At 33.7% G+C, this 7,309-nt stretch overlaps 1 pseudogene; it reads left to right on the forward strand.

Moving 5' to 3' along the window:
• The first annotated feature begins 226 nt into the window (after positions 1–226).
• Positions 227–4,892, forward strand: LOC120176239 (annotated as a pseudogene).
• Positions 4,893–7,309: the final 2,417 nt, after the last annotated feature.

The following is a 7,309-nucleotide window of genomic DNA, read 5'->3' on the forward strand; positions in this document are numbered from 1 at the left end:
ATAATTATCAGTTCACGCCGCTTCTTCCACAGGTATTCCTCGTTCTCTATTCCACCATTCAATTTGGGTTTCTGGTCTTAGGAATTATTATGTTATATTCATATGAATTTGAGATCTCTCAAGATTGCAGCCTCTCTCGCCTTTCGTTTCCCGTAACTCTACTCAGGTAATTTTCCCCCTTTTCTACTCCCAATTCTGAGAAAAAACAAAACGTCTAAAAACGAAAATAATTTTTCAAAACAATTCTTCGCTGCTCATTTTGTTTTGATTTTCTGAAGAAAAAGCAAGAAAAAAAGAAAAGGATATCCAGTAAAGAGTTAATAGCAATGGAGTCGAGAATGGATCATTACGAGATCTGGAACGGATTGGCCGTGGAGCTTTTGGCGCTGCCATTCTCGTTTATCATAAAATTAAAAAGAACATGTACTTTTTTTTTATTTTTTTCAATTTCTGATTTTAATTAATGTGTAATTTGATTTTTTTGACTATTTTTCTTAAAAAAATAGGTATGTTTTGAAGAAGATCAGATTGGCGCAGCAAACGGAGCGCTGTAGGAGTTCTGCGCATCAAGAAGTTAGTTGTTACTTTCATCTAAACAAATTAATCTATTTTCGCCTTAAAGGAATAGCGAGTTTAATATTTCAATTTACGATCTAGTTTTATTTTTGTGGTATGTAGATGTCACTTATTTCGCGAATCCAACACCCTTACGTTGTTCAATTTAAGGAAGCCTGGGTTGAGAAAGTAAGATACCAGACTACTATTTTTTTGCTAGGATTATCGAATCAAAATATGGCTTCACTTTGTAGCTTATTGAGTCCGTGACTGCTTCTTTTTTTTTTCTGTTGATTTTGTGTTTTGCAATTGTAATGTAGGGTTGCTATGTTTGCATTGTTATTGGATACTGCGAAGGTGGAGATATGTGAGTTTCCACGTTTGTATGTAGAAGTTTGATTCGGAGTTTTTTATTTTTAGACATCCTGCAAAATTTGTAGTATTTTATTATTTTCCTGTGTAACTGTTTTTAACAGGGATGAATTGATGAAAAAATCAAATGGGATCTATTTCCCGGAGGAGGTAATCTTATCTCTCTATTCCTATTGATTTTACAAGTTAGTTTCTTCTTAGAATTGTGTGTCACGGTAAAAGGTTCCCCGTTGGGGTTTCCGCTTCCATGGTCCTCACCTAATTGTGGAAGAGAGGAGGTGGTTACGACTTACAGTTAATTCCACTGGTTGTGAACATTGTGCAGAAGCTCTGCAAGTGGTTCGCGCAGCTACTTCTGGTAGTTGAATATCTGCATTCAAATTTTGTTCTGCATCAGGACATAAAGGTACGAATGTCAATTTACATTGGTCTTTCTATTAACTTATTTATTATGGACTGACTTCAGCACTTTCTTGGTAGTGTTCCAATATTTTTCTTACCAAAGATCAAGATGTTCGCCTTGGTGAGTTTGTCTTTTCCCTTTTCTTCTTGCTTTCTTACATGTTTTCTCTTTATCTATGTTTCCTATTAAGTTATGTTAGATATCCTACCTAATTGGCTATTCTGCTATTGTTATCCTAAATTCCTTTCTTGTTTGTATTGGTTTAGGGGATTTTGGGCTTGCTAAAACTCTAAAGGCAGATGATTTGGCTTCCTCGGTATGTACATTGTAATGAAATGATTTTTTGACATACATTTTCCTTTTAGTATTTTTTCAACCATATCTAAAATTGAAAATAATTGTTTTGGGTCATTCTTTTAGCATTTCTTTTCCTTATCTTCCTACAGTTTGGTATAATAAGCTTAGTAGCTTATGCTGCAAAGCTCGAAATGCAGTTTTGTGTTCTGTTGGCAGATGCCTCAATTTCCCTTTATTTTTATTGCAAAAATTCTTGCATGGTAGCATATTACTCACATTCGGTAATTAATAACATATTCCACTCTTCCAGATTGGCTGTCACAATCTAGCATAGTTACATTTTCTGGAAAAATAATATGATTTGTTAAAATGAACATGCCTAGTGTGTGCCAAGCTTACAGTTAAACTTGGTGCTAATTTTAATTTTATTGACCGAGACCAAACTATAACTAATTGTCGAGTAAAATTTATAACAATACCAAGTAGATTAACATAAATAATCACTTAATCATTTTTAAGGAAAGAACTAAGCAAAAAAGAATCATTTGCTGTTACCTTAGTATATTTTGGTATGTCATCATTACTTAGGAACTGAAAATATATGCATGTATGCGACTTCTGAGTAGTTAGTCGAAGTGTGTTACATTTGGTGATAGGAGAGATGTATTAATAATTAATCATAAAAGGGCCCAGAATTTGTGCAAGGATTAAATACTGGAGTGCTGTAAATTAACTGTCACTCATGTTGTATCGATCATAAATATCCAAAGAAATAGCGTATATAAATGTATCTATTGGGTTAAATTTTGTACTCGTCAATCCTTGCTCTCATAAACACTTTTGGACAAAGGAAGTATGGAGGAGGGAGTTGAAACCTGCACCATGAGCCTCCAATATAATGAGTATGAGAACAACCACTAGTCTAAAACTCGGTATTCTCAATCCCTTATATTGACAATGAACAATACTTATTTACCTTTTGATATGATTGTTATATTTTTCTATTTATTCTTATATTAGAATGTGCTAATTATTTTTAGTTCCAGTGCTAGATAATAGTGGTTTTGTACGTGCCTCAGGTGGTTGGAACTCCCAATTACATGTGTCCTGAACTGCTTGCAGATATTCCTTATGGTTTCAAGTATGATATCTGGTCTCTGGGTATGTCTTTTCTCGAGTGTTTGACTTACATACATGTATATATATATCAGCTGAATTACTTCTTGTTGAACAGGGTGTTGTATGTATGAGATGGCTGCTCGTCGCCCTGCTTTTAAAGCTTTTGTAAGAGTTCTCACAAATGTTTTTGTTGAATCTGCTTCTTGTATTCAGTAATGAGTTTACACAGTTTCTCTTTCTGACAAATAGCACGAATTTCATTTGATGTTTTATTAAAAGGGAATTTAAAATTTTCTTTTTTATTCTATTCCTTTTTTCTCATTATGGAATTTTTTCCATTGCCAAATATAATGGAGCTTTCTATCTTTTGGTTATCTGAATTGAGAATAATATGTAGCAACCTTTGCTAGGTTCATAACAGTTTCCATGAATTCTGCACTCCACTCTTTAAAATAATGCTTTCAAAGTAGTTAATGTTGTCCTCATCTAGTGTGATGTCTTGTCCTTTGAGAGGTTTTCTATAAATTACCATTTGTATGCCTCCACTATATGTGTAAATTATACAAATTTAATTCCATTAATTTTTGTTAAACTTCTTGTTCTAGGACATGGCAGGGTTGATAAGCAAGATAAATCGTTCCTCTATGGGCCCTTTGCCTTCTTGCTACTCTCCATCATTGTAAGTCTCAATATTAACTTTAGAGCTCACTCTTATTGTATGTTCTCATGATAACCAAGTATTCTCTGTGATTTTTCATGCTCATAATGTGCTTTTCTACCCTTGTTTCCTCATTTGCTTTTATTATTCTTTTATGTATTAGGTTTCAACAATGTGCAGATTTCTTGATCAGATTATTTCTTATAAATGTAGGAATTTTTAAATTGGTTCCGTGAAAATTTATTTATTCTCCCTTAATAAGGCAAAAATAGTGAAGTTTCGTTTAAATTCCCAAGGGACTTGGTGATCTGTATTTTGGCAGTAACACTAAGCATGATTAGTGCTATATATTTTGTCAAGTAATCACGTCCTTGCTACATGATTGTTAATTTATTTAATTTTACACAAACAGGAAGGTAGTTATCAAGGGCATGCTAAGAAAGAATCCAGAGCATCGACCAAGTGTAAGTTTCTTTTTGCTCAATTCCAAGGATTCTCCACATGCATGACTTCAATGTAACATTTTGAGTTTTCACATTGATTAGGCATCAGAGCTTTTGAAGCACCCTTATTTGCAGCCATATGTTGATAAGTATCGTCCATCATTTAGCTTCCTTTCGAAGAACTGCTGCTTGGATAAGCATGTTACCAGTGGTCGTGGTAATAGGAAAAATATGGTCGAGAGTCAGAATAGTAATAGCTCATATAGTGATAAATATAGTTCGGTTTCAAGTCACAGGAACACTGACACAAGGATTCCATATAACAATAATGAGGCCACTGGCACATATTCCAGTTCTAAAGAAGATATTTGCCCCATTAGTTTCTCTGGTAAAGTTGATGAAAAAGGAAGGATGAAACCTTCTCATGTTCAATCAAAGAAACCCAAATCCATCAAAGGCGTAGTAACTACTTTGAAAGAAGGGCAAGTAATAGAAAATGGTTCCCCTATGAGAGGCGGGCGTACAAAAGTTGCATGTGGTTTGTGCAGCTACTTCTGGCAGTTGAATATCTGCATTCAAATTTTGTTCTGCATCGGGACATAAAGGTATGAATGTCAATTTACATTGGTCTTTCTATTAACTTATTTATTATGGACTGACTTCAGCACTTTCTTGGTAGTGTTCCAATATTTTTCTTGGTATCTTATTTTAGCAGCTAATTAGTGACCATCATGCACTTTTATCATATTGAGGATATTGATCACACTTTTCATAACTTCATTTGCTGGTTGCATGAATTGGCTAGTTGTTGTCTTGTTTGTGCACTATACAATTTGTTCATGCTACAACTTAATATTTTAGAATATCAAACTGTTTCTTTTATAATAAAAGGGTATTTCTGAATGTCATTTTTTTAATTAATCTCTGTTATGTAGTCTCCAAAACCATAGCTGAGGATTCTGCTTGGACATTTGCAAAGGAGAAGGGCCTTGACTTGGTAGCTACATTGATGGTAAACTTCTTGTTATTTGCTTCTATATATTGATAGATTCTGTTGTAAGTAATGAGTGAATTCTTGAATCTAATTACATGTTTTAAGCATGTGGCAATCGATACTATTTTTCGAAATATGAATCAATGTCTAAAGGAACAATTTGAAATGTTCGGTGGAGTTGTGAAAGCATTTGACACGTACTAGCACTTAAAATCTAAAATTTGATTTTGTCAAGTACTATAGACGTAACAGGGACTCTCTTGTGGTTATTATTTGCGATGATATTGTTGTGAACAAAGTTGGAATTTTTTATAATGCTATTGATTTTACGACTTTGCATAATGTTATTATGCTTCAAAGAATGCATATGTAAAATTGGTCATTTTAGTACTCTTTAATAGTTCATTATATACTTCACTTTAAATGAGTATAAATTATATACTTATTTCATATTTTTTACTTAGGTTGGCGATGGGAAAGAAGAATATACGGATGATGACATTGATGATATTCGCAAAGAATGTGTATCTTATATGGCAAACTTTATTATGCCTTGATATTTTGTATCGACATATGATTAATACAATATTTTTGATAACTTAATGTGAATATATTGTATGCAAATGGGTTGCTTATATATAATATGGTACATAGATTTAGTATTATGAGGCATTCAATATGATTTAGTTTGATTATTTGTCAATCTACATATATATATATATATATATATATATATATATATATATATATATATTATATATATATATTTATATTTATATATATATCTATATTTATATATATATATATATATATATATATAATTTCCGAAATACAATTACGACACACTAACGTTTGTCGTCTTTTTAAATGACGTGTGCTTCAATGACACGCAATGTAAGTCATATATGCGTGTCATAAATTTATGACACACAAATGTATGTCAAGCATATTTATGACGGGGGCTTCAATGACGCGCAATGTAAGTCATACATGCGTGTCATAAATTTATGACGCACAAATGTGTGTCATCTTAATTTATGACGGGGGCTTCAATGACGCACAATGTAAGTCATACATGCGTGTCATAAATCACGCATAAATTTATGACGCACAAATGTGTGTCATCTTAATTTATGACGGGGGCTTCAATGACGCACAATGTAAGTCATACATGCGTGTCATAAATCACGCATAAATTTATGACGCACAAATGTGTGTCATCTTAATTTATGACGGGGGCTTCAAGGACGCACAATGTAAGTCATACATGCGCGTCATAAATGCACGTCATAAATGTGCGTCATAGATTTATGACACACAATTGCGCATCATAAAAAATTCATGTCGGTGGTTTCAACGACAGGCATTTGTGTGTCATCCGCACCCATAGATGACGCACAATTCGCGTCATTAAAGGGTATTTTTCTTGTAGTGCAACAAACCACTCGCATGCATCCTTCTCGGTCGGAACCAACTCAGCAACAAAACAACTTAACTTATTGAACTCGCACTCGTATTCATACACAGTGCGATTCAATTGCTTCAGGTTCAAAAATTCTTGGTTCATTTTCTTAATGAACTGATCTCCTATATACTTATGCTTGAACTTTTCCAAGAACAAGGACCATGTCACTTGGTCACTTATCATCCTCAAAGTGACATTCATCTACCAAATTCTCGCTTGACCATGAAGCAAAGAGATCACTCCATCTAGCTTCTCCACCTCTAAGCAGTGGAGTCCATCTAACATTAACTTCACATCATTAAACCAAAGGTCCACAGCAATAGGACCTTCTTTGGCTTCACCCTTAAATTCAAGAGCTCTTAGTCCTTTCAACTCCTTTGCAACATTCATTCTCTGAGTTGAGGGAGCAAGAGGTTGGAAACGCGTCAGAATAGCGTCCAACGTCCTGAAAAATACATCTTGATCTTGTACAGACACTTCCGAAGGTGCCTTTTCTTCACCTTGCCTAGCCAGGGCATGTGAATTACTATTTCCTTCTGATCTATCATCTCCCGCTTCAGATCGGGAGCTCTCATGTTCGGACATCTAATAAGACATAACCATTTATAATTCTATTAGCAAGACAACATACTCGTTACTCTATCAGATCAAAAGTTCTCAATATTTTATTGGTATGTATACATTTAAAGACACTCGAGACTTAGGTTTATGCCTAGAATTGGCTAAACCTTAGCTCTCATACCATTAAATGTAACACCCCTAACCCGTACCCGACTCGGATACGAATTTGAGGTGTCACATTGACTTTTTAAAACATTTTTATCGAAGAAATAGTTAAAAATTTAATGTACATGTGAATAAATATGATAAAATCTTTAACCAAAATAAATAAACATCATTCAACTTCTTTTGAAAAGTAAATAAATTAGATAATTCACATAAATAAAATATTGTAGGTTTGCAAAATTGATCAGAGCATATGTAATTCACACCTCTGTTTACA

This window comes from Hibiscus syriacus, unplaced genomic scaffold, assembly GCF_006381635.1.
Source record: "Hibiscus syriacus cultivar Baekdansim isolate YM2019G1 unplaced genomic scaffold, ASM638163v2 tig00112231_pilon, whole genome shotgun sequence".
NCBI lineage: Eukaryota > Viridiplantae > Streptophyta > Magnoliopsida > Malvales > Malvaceae > Hibiscus > Hibiscus syriacus.